The sequence below is a fragment of the Nothobranchius furzeri genome, chromosome 17 (genome assembly GCF_043380555.1).
Source record: "Nothobranchius furzeri strain GRZ-AD chromosome 17, NfurGRZ-RIMD1, whole genome shotgun sequence".
In the NCBI taxonomy this organism is placed as follows: domain Eukaryota; kingdom Metazoa; phylum Chordata; class Actinopteri; order Cyprinodontiformes; family Nothobranchiidae; genus Nothobranchius; species Nothobranchius furzeri.
Window position 1 is genome coordinate 45,874,231 of NC_091757.1, and position 15,016 is coordinate 45,889,246.

Consider the following 15,016-nt stretch of genomic DNA (forward strand, 5'->3'; position numbering starts at 1 on the left):
AAAAACGTAAAAATGTTGCTGAGAAATGATGACATTTTTCTTTTTGACAGTTTTGCTGCAGAGTCTAACTCACTTTGCAAAGGTTAAAGTTGGGGTACATCAAAGTTTAAAATAACTTCTAACATACTTAAAGAGCGGGCCAAGTGTGCCTCAGAGTCCTTCTCCACCCACAAATCAATTTTAAAAACTGCAACATTAGTAGTCGTTGCCTGGAGGACCGAGAGGGTGGAGCCGCGGCAGTGACGAAGACAATGGGTAATGAGATGATGCTAGCTCCCTTCACTCTGAGCAGTAATTAGAAGTGGAGGACGTTTCTCCCCCTCCTTACCCAGACACTCGAGAAGAAAGGAACCAAGTCTATTTGGAGGAGACAAGCGGACCTGAGCCTTATTGTTTTGAGCTTGTGAGTTGCCTGAAACTACTGGAACTGACCCAACAGAACCAGCTCTGAATGGTAAGTAGCCGTTAGCCATAGCATTAGATTAGCTGCAGGGTTTGGCTCCACGGCCCTAGAGAGCTAGTATTCAACATGTTTTAGAGATGTATCTGCTTCAACACACCTGGTTTTAATCAGCAACAAATAGCGGAGCTGCTTAACAGCTAATCTAACCTGTTAAAGCAGGAAAACCACTGAAACGTGCTGGATAGCAGCTCTCCAGGAGCCCTGGGCTCAAGTTACAGTCTGCTGCAGAAAGTTATGAAAATACCCCATGAGAAAACTAAGTGCATTCAAAATGACTCAAACTCTATGGTTTAAGCTGAAGGTGGCACTGTGGTATTTAGGCAGAATTTTTAATTTTTAAAGAAAATGCACCAAAATGCTAAAATAATGAATACACACATTTAAAACAAAGACAAAGAACGGTTCGAAGGATCTTTCATGGCGGTTAAAACGAAGAGTCGGAGTACCCGGCCCGGAGGGTTACCGGGGTCCCACCCTGAAGCCAGGCCTGGGGTTGGGGCCCGTGAGCGAGCGCCTGGTGGCCGGGCTTTCGCCCATGGGGCCCGGCCGGGCCCAGCCCGAACCGGATACATGGGCTCGTCCAACTGTGGACCCACCACCCGCAGGAGGAACATGAAGGGTCCGGTGCAATGCGAATCGGGTGGCAGACCAAGGTGGGAGCCTTGGCGGTCCAATCCCCGGACAAGAAAACTAGTTTTTGGGACATGGAACGTCACCTCGCTGGCGGGGAAGGAGCTGGAGCTTGTGGCAGAGGTTGAGCGGTACCGGCTAGATATAGTCGGACTCACCCCGACACATTGCATTGGCTCTGGAACCCGAGACCTGGAGAGGGGTTGGACACTCTACTTTGCTGGAGTTGCTCCGGGTGAGAGGCGGAGGGCTGGGGTTGGCTTTTTGTTAGCCCCGAGACTCTCTGCCTGTGTGTTGGGGTTTACCCCGGGGGACAAGAGGGTAGCTTCCTTGTGCCTTCGGGTCGGGGAACGGGTCCTGACTGTTGTTTGTGCTTATGGGCCAAATATCAGTTCAGAGTACCCACCCTTTTTGGAGTCCCTGGGACGATTGCTAGATAGTGCTCCATCAGGGGACTCCATTGTCCTGCTGGGGGACTTCAATGCTCACGTGGGCAATGACAGCTTGACCTGGAGGGGTGTGATTGGGAGGAACGGCCCACCTAATCTGAACTCGAGCGGTGTTTTGTTATTGGATTTCTGTGCAAGCCGCAGTTTGGCCATAACGAACACCATGTTCGAACATAAGGATGCCCACCGGTACACTTGGTACCAGGGCAGCCTAGGTCACAGGTCGATGATAGATTTTGTAGTAGTATCATCTGACCTGCGGCCGTATGTTTTGGACAACCGAGTGAAGAGAGGGGCGGAGCTGTCAACTGATCACCACCTGGTGGTGAGTTGGATCAGATGGCAAGGGAACATGCCGCGTAGACCTGGCAGACCCAAACGCATAGTGAGGGTCTGCTAGGAACGCCTGGCAGAAGAACCTGTCAAGACGGTCTTCAACTCCCACCTCCGGCAGAGCTTTGACCACGTCCCGAGAGCAGTGGGGGACATTGACTCCGAGTGGGCCTTGTTCCACTCTGCGATTGTCGAGGCGGCTGTTGCTAGCTGTGGTCGTAAGGTGGCCGGTGCCAGTCGTGGTGGCAACCCCCGTACCCGCTGGTGGACACCAGAGGTTCGGGGAGCCGTCAGGCTGAAGAAGGAGGCCTACAGGGCGTGGCTGGTCTGTGGGTCTCCGGAGGCAGCAGACAGGTACCGGATAGCCAAGCGGGGTGCAGCAGTGGCAGTTGCCGAGGCAAAATCTCGGGCGTGGGAGGAGTTTGGTGAGGCCATGGAGAAAGACTATCGATCGGCTCCAAAGAGGTTCTGGCAAACTGTCCGGCGCCTCAGGAGAGGAAGGCAGAAACTCGCTCACACTGTTTACAGTGGGGATGGGGAGATGCTGACGTCAACTGAGGCTATAGTCGGACGGTGGAAGGAATACTTTGAGGAGCTCCTCAATCCCACCAATGCGCATTCCGAGGAGGAACCAGAGCTGGGAGGCCTGGGGATGGACTGTCCGATCTCGGGGGCAGAAGTTGCTGAGGTAGTCAAACAACTACACAGCGGCGGAGCCCCGGGGGCGGATGAGGTTCGTCCTGGGTATCTCAAGGCTATGGATGTTGTAGGGGTGTCATGGTTGACACGTCTCTACAACATTGCGTGGTCATCGGGGGCAGTTCCTAGGGAGTGGCAGACCGGGGTGGTGGTCCCCATCTTTAAGAAGGGTGACCTGAGGGTGTGTTCCAACTATAGGGGGATCACACTCCTCAGCCTCCCTGGAAAGGTCTACGCCAAGGTACTGGAGAGGAGGGTCCGATCGATAGTTGAATCTCAGATAGAGGAGGAGCAATGTGGTTTTCGTCCTGGCCGTGGAACTGTGGACCAGCTCTATACCCTTGCAAGGGTGATGGAGGGGGCATGGGAGTTTGCCCAACCAATCCACATGTGCTTTGTGGATTTGGAGAAGGCTTATGACCGTGTCCCCAGGGGCACCCTGTGGGGGACGCTCCAGGAGTATGGGGTGGGTGACTTTCTGTTAAGGGCCATTCAGTCCCTTTACCAGAGGAGCGTGAGTTTGGTCCGCATAGCCGGTAGTAAGTCGGACCTGTTCCCAGTGAGGGTTGGACTCCGCCAGGGCTGCCCTTTGTCACCGGTTCTGTTCATCACTTTTATGGACAGAATTCCTAGACGCAGCCGTGGTGTGGAGTGTGTCGAGTTTGGTGGCAGGATAATCTCGTCTCTGCTTTTTGCGGATGATGTGGTCCTCCTAGCTTCATCCAGCTCTGACCTTCAGCTCTGGCTGGGTAGGTTTGCGGCCGAATGTGAAGCAGCTGGGATGAGGATCAGCACCTCCAAATCTGAGACCATGGTTCTTGACCGGAAAAGGGTGGCTTGCCACCTCCGGGTCGGGGGAGAGGTCCTACCTCAAGTGGAGGAGTTTAAGTATCTCGGGGTCTTGTTCACGAGTGAGGGTAGGAGGGATCGGGAGATCGACAGGCGGATTGGTTCGGCGTCTGCAGTGATGCGGACGCTGAGCCGATCTGTCGTGGGGAAGAGGGAGCTGAGCCAGAAAGCCAGGCTCTTGATTTACCGGTCGATCTACGTCCCAATCCTCACCTATGGTCATGAGCTTTGGGTAATGACCGAAAGAACGAGATCGCGGATACAAGCGGCCGAAATGAGTTTCCTCCATAGGGTGGCCGGGCTCAGCCTTAGAGATAGGGTGAGGAGCTCGGACATTCGGGAGGGACTCGGAGTAGAACCGCTGCTCCTCCGGATCGAAAGGAGCCAGTTGAGGTGGTTTGGGCATCTGGTCAGGATGCCTCCTGGACGCCTCCCCGGGGAGGTGTTTCGGGCATGTCCTGCCGGCAGAAGGCCCCCGGGTCGACCCAGGACACGTTGGAGAGGTTACATCTCCAATCTGGTCCGGGAACGCCTTGGGGTCCTGCCGGAGGAGCTGGTGGACAAGGCCGGGGAGAGGACGGCCTGGAGCTCCCTAATTGGGATGCTGCCCCCGCGACCCGGACCCGGATAAGCGGAGGAAGACGAAGACGAAGACGAAGACATTTAAAACACTATTAGACACTCATTTATACAGTTCATCAGCAACAAAAAAAAGTCAATTTAGACGTCACTTGCTCTTTAAGTGTGACTCTCTGACTTTGTTTTGATATAAAGGAGGTCATCTTTTATCATTCAAATTTGCCCTTAGTCCCTTCTCTAGCCTCTACAGCAAAATTAATCATTTACAAGAGTCTAGATCATTGACCAATAGAATTGCATATCCATAAGAGTGAGCTGTCAATCAACGATAATACTCCCCGGTTCCCAGCATGCACTACAGGGTGATGCAGATGCACCTCAATCAGCTTAGTACACCAACCTAGCTTGAATGCTACCTTGCCTCGTCAGTCTGTAAATTTCAAGCTAACAGTGAAAGAGGAGGGAGGAGAATGTAAAAGGATTTATGTTTTGTGTAAAGGAGCTAAGTTATTAGTGTAGTAGTCAGCCTTATGCTACACTGAACAATTGTTTAAACCCATTGTTGCATTGGCAGGGGTGTGCTAGCATCGCAAGGGCAGAAATTTGGCCAGTTTCAGATATTTTCCTGCTTGAACTCTGCAGATTTGGTTAAAATGAGTGATTAGCAGCTCCTACAGAACCCAATGAAGGCTGAGGAGATAATTCAGCAGTTAAAATCCAGTGTAGAGGCATGGCTTTAAGCTACTTCCAAAAGGGGAGAGGTAGCAATGGTGGAAGCTATAGATTTTCAAATGTCAAAATCTCTTCATCTCCTTTATGATGTGAAGCTACGAGCCCCAGTTTTAAAGAGTAAGTCCCCCCCCCCCAACAGAGTCTTACTCTACCCACACTTCTTATTCTCCATCAGAGAATCGAACTGCTAACAAACGCACATTAACACACACACCCTGCTCAGATGGAAATCAGCTTCATGCTTCCTTCTCTGGAGGATTTATCTCTACTCCTTTCACCAGCGGAAAGAAAGGAAAGGGAAGAAGTTTGGCGAGGTGATTGGGCCTGAGCCGTGTCGTTTCCTATCATCTCATGAGTTGCCCAAGGCCACCAAGGCCGAACCAGCCGTAGATGTGACCGAGACATGTCTGCTTTTATACCCCACATTGGTAGTGCTGCAGGTGTCACACTGTACCAACAAATGTCACTCAGCACCAATCAGCCAATAGCAATGGCTCGTTCAAATTTAAATGTAGTACAGACTTTTAACCTGAAGATGGCGCCACACTGGGAAATGTTTACATTTAAAATAAGATGCACTGAAATTTCAAAATAATGACTACACATGTCCACAGCACTATTAGATACTCTTGTTTTTAACAGTTTATCGGCAAATAAAGGTAGATTAAGGGGGTGACTTACTCTTTAAAGTTATCTAAATGCCGCAGTTTTGCTTACTTCTCTGGAAGATCAACAACCCACCTGACACATTTAGTAAGTTTAGTTTCCATATCACCTCTGGCAGTTTGGAAAAAAATGTGACATGCGATGTATTTTTTTATTCAGACTTGGCTTAAAATTGTTGAGCAGAATAAATCAGTCCATAATATGAGGTTAAACAGTGAATTTTGTTGCCTGTCTAACTAGATTGTGTTCATCTGCATGAATGGGATCTAATAAGCAGGGGTCTGCATCCACAAAGCGCTGATGCATGAACTCTGTGCTCAGCCAGACCCTGTTTATAGTTCTGGTTGACTGAGAAGAGGCCCGAATCCCGAGTCAGCAAATGTTGACTGGCAGCTCATGCTGAGTCATGGTGCCTCTCAGAAACGTGAAAGCAAGGAGAGTGGAGAGGATGAGGACCTGGTGACGCGCTTGTGATGACCAGGTGTGGTGTATTAACAGCATGTGACGGATCCCAGCATCAACACCAAGCTGAGCTATTTTACTGACAGATGGAGAACATTAACGCTGAGGAGGAGCTCCACTTAGCGTTCTGCTTGCTTCCGGATTCAGAAAAGTAGCTGATAAGGGGATAAACTTCAGCGCTCATCCAGGCTGCTGCAGCAGAAAATTTAATTGAACAACATGTAAGTCTGAGCACAAGAATAATAAGTCCCTATTTTAGGTGCGTGTGAATAAGCATCGCCTGGTTACGGCTGCACATCTCGCACAAGAATTCCCAATGGATGCAATTACTGAGCAGAAAACTATCATTAGGAAGTACTCGTATTTACCCTTTAATGACACATTCCATACAAGAAATAGGTAGAAGTAGTTTATCCACTTAAAAAGTTTAGTATGCTATTATTCCAGCGGTGGATGGAAACATAATGATGCACATCTTGATTTGGCAAAGTGCTTCATTTCACAGCAACCTGACAAATTTCCCAAGCAAGTGTGACAACCCAATTAGAGCCGAGCTCACTGAAAGGGGATCCAACTTCGCTGCTGAGACTGACAAACCCAGGGGGGGCTCCTCTCTGCCACATTCTTCATCACAGGGGGGGGGGCTCCTGCTTCTGTATTGTTAGCACAGAGCTTCTCAAAATCTTCTGACATCCTTTTTTAAACTAAAACCTGTCTAATTCTTCACAGCACAGCCTGGGTGTGTTTTCACAGATTGACTAACACCGTCGAGGGGGTGATGCTCTCCAAGCTGAGAAAGCATCACAGAGCTGCTCGCTAATATTTCTCTAATATCTTCTTGATCACGCTAATAGAGCTTTAAAAAGAAACTGTATCTTTATCCATCGTTTATTTAATTAGTGACGCATTTGTTATCCAATTTCATTGGGAATTAGCTAATTTATTGTAGGAAATCATTTGGATTTATAAAAAGGAGTTTCAGGTCATTAGCTGAATTTCCACTAAATCAAATCAAATCACTTTTATTGTCACGTCACATGTGCAGGTACACTGGTACAGTACATGCGAGTGAAATTCTTGTAAATACTATATACTTCTTATACTTCTTGTATACACTATACACTTCTTGTATACACTATAGGAGTTCCAGGAAGTTTCTGGGAGAGAAAAAACAGGGAAATTGGACGGCTTGGTCCTCTCAGTCCTTTCAGGAATTTGCTACGACGTCAGCATGTTGCGCCTGCATTTGCATTGAGTGGCGTCATTGACCGACACCAAAAGGCGCCGGGCATAAATAACATTGAAGATGTTTTATTCTGTCAAATTTAAGTCAGAATTGAATCCATTTTATGGGGAAAATAGCTGTGTTACATGGTAATAACTGTTTAAGAACTCAGAAACAATAATGCACTTTAACTTTCTATGTAATTACCATGTAAGTACTTAGTAATTAGGGGACTGTAAAAGGAAGCGTTACCGAAGAATGTCTATTTATTACAATGCGGTCAGACCAAAAAGTTCTGTGCTACAGTTTCGGGCGTCAGGAGTTTTGAAACATCATTTATAAAGCAGCATCAACACAGGCCATTTCCTTTTCCCTCTACTTTGCTTCACCAGCAACTATTCCAATTTTGCGACTCCCAGTGCATTTACATGCGCATCAGAAAACCGAACTGTTGCCCTGAAAAGACTGACGTGTTGTTTCATAAATGCATGTGAACCCATTCGTGTTGCTGAAGACGAACTGGTTCTAATTGTGCAGAAGCACTCAGATAATGCAGCAGTGCGACTGCATCTGGAGGTAAACGACTCAGTCGAGCTGATACCGGTAACTTCCGGAGGTGACGAAGCCACAAAGTAACACGCTTAACACCATCAACAGCACACTACGTACCAAATAAGCTGTGCTGCAGCGTTGTTGTTGTCCATTCCTTCGGCCGTTGTGCATTTCCTGTTTTTACTTTGTCTGCTTCTGCCCCTCCAGTGTTGTTTTTACAATTTCTGTTGTTACAGTTAACCGGAAGAATGCCGACACAAAAGGACACACGCTGTCACCTACAGTACCGGGGTGGATCAAATTTCATTTACGAGTTTGGTTTTTGAATGTACATGTAAACTAGGATCAAAGTTCATTACTTTAGGTGGACCTAGATCGACTTAGATGAGCATGAGAACCTACTAAATGTCATTTTTGAGTTAAGTCCCGCCCAGCAACTCTATCGGGCCTTTCCAAGTACATGCCCCCTGTTCAGGTACTCTGTTGGTTCCTGAAATGCCCTCGAAAGGGGTCCTTTTGGACCAGCCGAGTGAACTGGAGACACTCCTATGCAATGAAGGTTTGTTAAAATTAGATTCTGATAGTGGAAACAGGCCTAATTAAAAAAAAAAAAAAAGCAACTAACTGAGACTATTTTGCTTTTCCAGAGGTGAAGCTGAAATGTCCCTATTTAAATGCTTTTCTGTTCCCAGGTTGGACCCCTGTTGGTGCAGCAGGTACAGAAAACAGAGCCTATCAGTTTAACTCCCACAAAGGCCTTTTTGTGATGCAGGGATCAAGTAGAAGAAAGAACAAGGGAGGTCTGCTACTCCAGGTGAGCAATTACAGAGGTGATGTGTTAATCTCGCTGACTGGCACCGCCTCAAGGTCAGCCACGGACACCAGAAAAACCAGTCTTTTATATTCTCTCGTCCCCCTCTCTTTCATTCTGCTGCTCATCTATTTTTTTCTATCTCCCCATTTCATTTTCTGCACAATGTGAAGCCATGTTTCTCTCGTGTGAGGCTAGAGATGGACACTCAGAGAGCCGAGAGTCTGTTTGATGGTGCAGAGGGCAAACAGTTTGGGTTCAGAGCGTCTACCGCAGCTGGGATAAATATTGTTTTAGTCCTGCTTTCTGTAAAATAGAAAGGTGAGTAACAGATTCTGATTTAGCAAGAACAGGAAATCAAACTGACATGTAATGATGGATAAGATTTCTGTTCTTATTCTGAAAATAATCATTGCTACTGGAGAATTTGGTGAAAAAAATCCTTCCTGTTATAGAAGGCTGTTGGACCAACTTCAGGGTGGAGGAAATTAGATGATTTTGCACAATAACTTACAAACACATCAAGTCTCTATGATGCGAAAATGCTTCAGAGACTCTGAAAGATTTAAAACAACCCATGTTTTATTTAGTCCAAGAAAGGTTTGGCTTTCCATACATCAAAGGGAAAAAACCTTTGCACTTGAAAGCCATCAAGGAGAAAATATCCAGGTGCTTCACCATTCACACACACACACACACACACACACACACACACACACACACACACACACACACACACACACACACACACACACACACACAGGCGTTGTAGTCTCAGCAGGGTGTCTGTCTTTCTCTGAGAGAAAAGCTTGAACAGCAGGTTTAACTTTAAAAACTTAATAAGCTTTTAAATTGAATCCAGACACTGCAGAACGATTCTGTCTGAAAAAAAACAATCAAATAAGATTCAGACAAAATAATTAATGTTTATCAAGTTTTCCATTAAAGTTTCCCCCTGTTTTACTGCACTTGCATCCTGATTTAATAGAAAACAAAAAGCTAATTGCCAGGACTGGAGTTACAGATTTAAAACAGCGAAGTTCCTCGGCTCTGTCTGCTGTCTGACGTCTGACTCTGGGTGTTTCGTGCCACCTGTCTAAACCCGTGGGTCTGATGTAGAGAATAATCCTATTGTAAGCTGAAAATCTGACTGAGATGAGCAGGATGAACTCCTTAGTTCTGTGTAACACTTTAGTTTTAACCTTATTCAAAGGAAATCGATTTTAAAAATGCAGTTTCAGCACTCAAACAAATAAAATATATCCTTAAAGCCACATGGTGCCAAAGTTCTTCCTTTGACCTCTAAACAAAACATAAATAGGCTGAAACTTTCAAGATGACTTTGGCAAAGACATCAGAGTGTTTGATGCTTGACATCCTTTCTTAGTGGCGATACATCAGAAATCAGAACGTCCTCCAAACCGACACACAGTCCGTACGGTGTCATCATCTCAGTATAACGGCCTGCAAAAGCACGTAAACTGTAATTCCTGGCCGTTCCCCTGCTGATCATCAACGCTCGCAGCCATTGGATGTGATCCACGGCACGTCCCCGAGAGGTTGGCCAAGAGGCTGTAGAGCTACACTTTGGAGGAATTCACAGCCTTCTCACTTCACCACCTAGTTGATGCACAAAAGGCTCCATATCTGAGCCTCTGTCAGGTTCTTCTCTGCACTAAAAATAAAGATTACAGAAACGCCAGCTCCTTCCAGGTTTAATTTCTAGTGAAGAGTCACAAAGGAGTTCTTTTAAATGCCGGAGGGGCTCCTGAGGATACAAACTGCTGTGCTTTTGACCCTGATTATTCACTGCATCAACATCAGCCTCCGCTGTTTAACAAGTGTACAAATATGAGTTTTAGCTGCGGGCTTGTTTCCTTGATTTCTGTTCCTGGCTGCCTCAGAGACATGAACTCTCCGGACAACACGACGGCTGTTAGTAACAATAATGCTTTAAATGGCCCTCCGTACAAGCCTCGTTCACGTTAAACTGTTACATAAACTCACATTAAAAACTAATAACAATACTTTCTGAGAAAAGACGTTTCCAGTCATGCTTCTCGATTCCACCTGTGAGCTGTGGGCCATGATCCTGCTGCCTAACAAGATCGCCGTCATGCTCCGTGCTTTAGTTTTTGCTGGAATGGTGGCAACAGGACGAATTAGGACCATTCATCAATTGATTTAACTGCATCACGATCCATCTTAACCACGGAGCTCATCCTCCTCCTTCTTCAACACTTCACAATTAGCAGTGGGTTCCTTTTAGTGAGCTATAACACACCAAGGTCATCTCAGACAATAAAAACTTCCCATGGAAAAAAGATGTAACAGCGTTTTGTTTAATAAAAATGCGTGAGGTGCTGACACTGATTCTTTTTGATAAAATAACTTTATCTCACCATGAAAAGTCTTCAGTCTATTTAGTCAGCAATAAGCAAAAAAGAGATGATATTCACAAAGAAGACGAACTCTTGTTTTATGTCATTTTTATCACCTAGCTAACAACGGGCTAGTATGCGCTGGATTGTGTATTGTGGGAAGAATTTCAATGAAACTCAGAATTGTACATCTACAACTGGGTAACTTTTGGATTTAAGTCATTTCAAGATGGGTGGTTAATCAACCTCAAAGTGGCTGTGTGTCGTTTCCTGCCACCAGGGGGCAGTACACACATTTTAGGGTAGTTTTACACCATATCAATGCGCCTGTCACTAGTTAAAAAAAACATTACGGTAAATGTTGGTACCTGTGGTGGAGAAAGCATGCGACCTCAGCGTGACCCCTCAGACTTTGATGGTCCTTCAGTTAATTCCATCGAGACAATGAAATGCTGATTGTAATTTTCTGGTGCTGTTGTTTCTGGATCTGCTTGGAGTCCTGCGCCTGCCGATGATGTCATCATACTACGGCAATACTCAGTCATAATATATCGCATCTCTTTTTCGATTCTGTTCTTTCACATATATTTTGGAAAGAGTTTTGTTATTAAATGTGTGCTTCTTACTGCCTAAATGTTTTTGAACGTGGTAACCTGACTTCCGTAAGTTGTACACCCAGCCTATCATCTAGTATGATGTCATCAGCATTCACAGGACCCCGAGACGGCCAGAAGGAAACATGGTATCTAATATGGCATCCCCCAAAGACACTAGACCCACGCCCTGTATACTTTAGACCCAATTTTTATGGTTATGGTTTTATGCTACAAAGCTGCTAATTTTTTTCAGCGATTGCAAATCTTTTTATTAATTTTTAACGTTTCCAGAGATTAACGGTAAAAATACACATTGTCTCTTTAAAGCTGCAATAGCAAATTTGGGAAACAAATTAGCTTAAAACATTTTTTTCATGCCTCTTAACAATGCTCTAACATAGTATAGCTATGAATATATTGTGGAGATATTAAAAAAAATAAATGAAACACAAAAGTGTTTTTTCTCACATTGTCTAAAAACCTCTGCCAGTGTTTCCCCTACAGAGGCTCAGGCGTGGCACTGCACCATAACATGTTTTGGAACTAAAACAAATATTGGACCATGCAGTTGTTGGTCTCCCCAACCCGCCGCACTTCCTTGGGTCCTCCACTCATTACACACTTGCCCATTTAGCAACATAACACCACTGGTGTGAGAGGTTCTACGCTCAACGATATCAGAGAAGGAGAAACAGCCGGCTACTGCCACTTCAACTTTAGGACAAACTACCAGAGTCCCAAAAAGAAAAAACACCATTTGAAGTCACGGACAACAAAAGAAATTTGGACCTAGAAAACTGTGACTAGTGTTTAGCGCTCTCTCGTTCCCGGTTCCGGCACAAGTGTCTCAGGGAAGATACCCGAGGGGAGGGGTGAGTGTTTGATTGAAACCTAGCTTGATTCGTTGTAACAGCTTTAACAAACACAAACTGACGATAACATTTACAGCTAAAACCTCGTAACACACACGCCATCAAAACTATGCTGGAGAAATATTACATACGATTCCTCATATAAGTGATCAAAACGACTAGAACTGCACCATTTCTCATCATCATCATTAGATGAAAATGTAGTGGGTGATATGCAATCCTTTAAGTAATGCTAAGCCTCTAATTTATTAAATGCCTTTAGAGAGCAAAGTCAATGAAATTCTGTCTATACTTGAGTCAGCAGATGCATAAATCCAATAAAACACTAATCCATTCCTCGACTAAATACTAAACCAAACACAAGTTAAAATCTGCCTGGTTTCTGAGTCTGAGCTGGTCAGGTTAAAAATTAGCAAGGGGCTGTGATGAAATTCCAGCATCTTGCCACTTGGAGGAAAACGATAAGGAGTCTGACACTGCGGACCACCAAGCATGCACCCACTTAGGCTAATGCCTCTTCACAGGCCAGTGGTGGTGACACTGGGATGAACAAAGAGGAGAAACACCTGAACATCTGTTTCACGCACACACAGGACTACAACATGTTTGCACCGACTCACCTCCCACCTGAATCAGCCAAAAATAACTTTACCGTATGTTGTGCAGAAACTAACTCAGGATGTTGCACTTGATTTATATGATCTTCAGCTTCTCTTTTTATGTTTGCATATGTTTAAAGCAAATAAAACATTTGTGAATTCAAGATAAGATTCACCCCATTATGATTAATAAAAATAAGTCCGATTTAACAGAAACCCAGAAGAACTCCTGTTTTGGATTTTGGGTTCAGTGATCCAACAGAACCTCCGCAGCACAAAAGAACCCCCTCTCAGCTCAGTTTCACAGGACTTGCTGCTGCAGTCGTGTTGCTTCCTGTTCGGATTCAAAAATGATTAAAGAGGAAAGTCTTCATCTCACCTTAATCAGGAAGCATCGGCAGACGTTTGAATGGTTAAGGTTCAGGAAGCAGAGGATGGTCACCATCACCATCCTCCTCTCTGAGGCGTGATGCTTCAGCTCCAGGGTAACACACCGGGCTCTGTCCATCCGCAGAGAGATACGGTTAGTTAGCTGGTGCTGCCTCGGTTCTTTTCATATTCTGCTACTGGCTACTGTACCGCAAATAAGACGCAATAAGCACTCTTTATAGCGGATCGGCCAGAGAAGAAATAAAGGAGCGGTGTTTGGCGGCGTCACGGCGCTGACACGGACCCCGTCTTTGTTAAGACCGATCCTGCGTTCAAGTCCGAGCTGGGATGAGATGCATGCGGTGGCTCGACATGTCTGTTCTTTTTCTTTTTTCTTTTTCTCGCCTGTCCGATGAGCAGATCGGTTGACGCTGCAGGGAGGCGCAGCGCTGCACCGTGCGCCCTGCGCTCCCACGGACCAACAGCACTGCCTGCTGTACTTAAAGCGACATGGCAGCGCGCACGGAGGCGCAGCGGGCTGCCTCCTGACCCGCACAGGTGAGCGGTATGATTAGTGAGGAGGCACGGTCTCTGCTGACAGGGGAGGAGCGGGAGGAATCCGCCTTGTGCATTCAGTTTGTCTTGGTTTTGTGCTGAGCTTGGAAACACACACACACACACACACACACACACACACACACACACACACACACACACATACATTCTCGTCTTGTATTCGTTGTGAGGACCGACATTGACTTCCATTCATTTTAGTGACTGTGCCCTAACCCTAACAGGTCTATTCCTAACCCTAACCTTAACTATAACTCAGTTCACATCATACCTCTAAAACTAACAAGTAGAGCTCTTTAACATTGCATCAAAGCGAGGACCAGCTAAATGTCCACTTCATTACTAATGTCCTCAGTTTGCAGGTAAAAAAAAAACATGTCATTAGTCCTCACTTTGATGCATAAACGAGTACACACACACACACACACACACGAAAAATTCCAACTTTCTATGCCAACAGGCAGTTTGTGTTCATTTAAAAAGGAAAAACATCTGTTCAGTTTAGCTTTGAAGCAAAAAAAAAATCCCACGAATGTTAAAACTTTATTTACAATCAAGGAGTTCTTAGGGCTTGTGATCGTACGCGATTACGTGTAGCATTCTGGGATGTGCGCAGACATATTGGTGGCCTTACAGGTGTAAACTAACTGTGCAAACAGTATGTTGCTGAGAAGAAGTGGATTTGGGTGAAAAAGTGTTAAACAATATCTTAAAATTCCAGAAAGGAAGCAAAATATACAAGGATATGTTAAATAAAGACGCCGGAGACCAATATATAAACAAAATCAGCATCATAAATGGTTTGGGTCCATATGAAAGACCCGGGTCTGGAACACCACTGACAATCTGTTGCTGCCGCAGACATTCTGCATTCTACCTTGCTTGTGGTGTGAGTGGATCCAAACATCCGGATGAGGAGTAAACGTTTCATTTGCTGGTTTTGCCAGTAAAACAATCAAAACCGTCATCCAACAGAAGAGAGCAGGAGAAGTTGCGTGTCAGCGCACCCGCTTTAGCTTACCAGTATGTGTGTGTTGTGTGTGAATGTAGCGGTTAATGGACAAAAACGATAAATAAAAAAAATAACTCACTATCTGTAACTTACCACAATGAAAATAATGTTTGGTTGCCTTACAGCTACGATCCAAGCAAGCTGATGAGACTTTGTTATGCTAG

The 15,016-nt window shown here is 45.5% G+C and overlaps 1 protein-coding gene and 1 long non-coding RNA gene across 5 annotated transcripts in view; one reads left to right on the forward strand and one right to left on the reverse strand.

Moving 5' to 3' along the window:
* The window catches only part of wscd2 (WSC domain containing 2), a 52,970-nt gene extending 38,588 nt beyond the window's left edge, over positions 1 to 14,382 (reverse strand). The window contains exons 1-2 of one of the 3 annotated variants that reach the window (XM_070546107.1): positions 13,478 to 14,382; positions 13,278 to 13,398 (exon numbers count right to left, since the gene is read on the reverse strand). The gene's annotated coding sequence lies outside the window, so the exon portion shown is untranslated. Of the gene's footprint in view, positions 1 to 13,277 lie in introns of all 3 variants that reach the window. The other 2 variants (XM_070546106.1, XM_070546108.1) reach the window with 2 other exon arrangements.
* The window catches only part of LOC139063640 (uncharacterized), a 28,132-nt gene continuing 26,816 nt past the window's right edge, over positions 13,701 to 15,016 (forward strand). For both annotated transcript variants that reach the window (XR_011517013.1, XR_011517014.1), the window contains exon 1: positions 13,701 to 13,825. This is a non-coding gene — a long non-coding RNA (uncharacterized lncRNA). The remainder of the gene's footprint in view (positions 13,826 to 15,016) is intronic.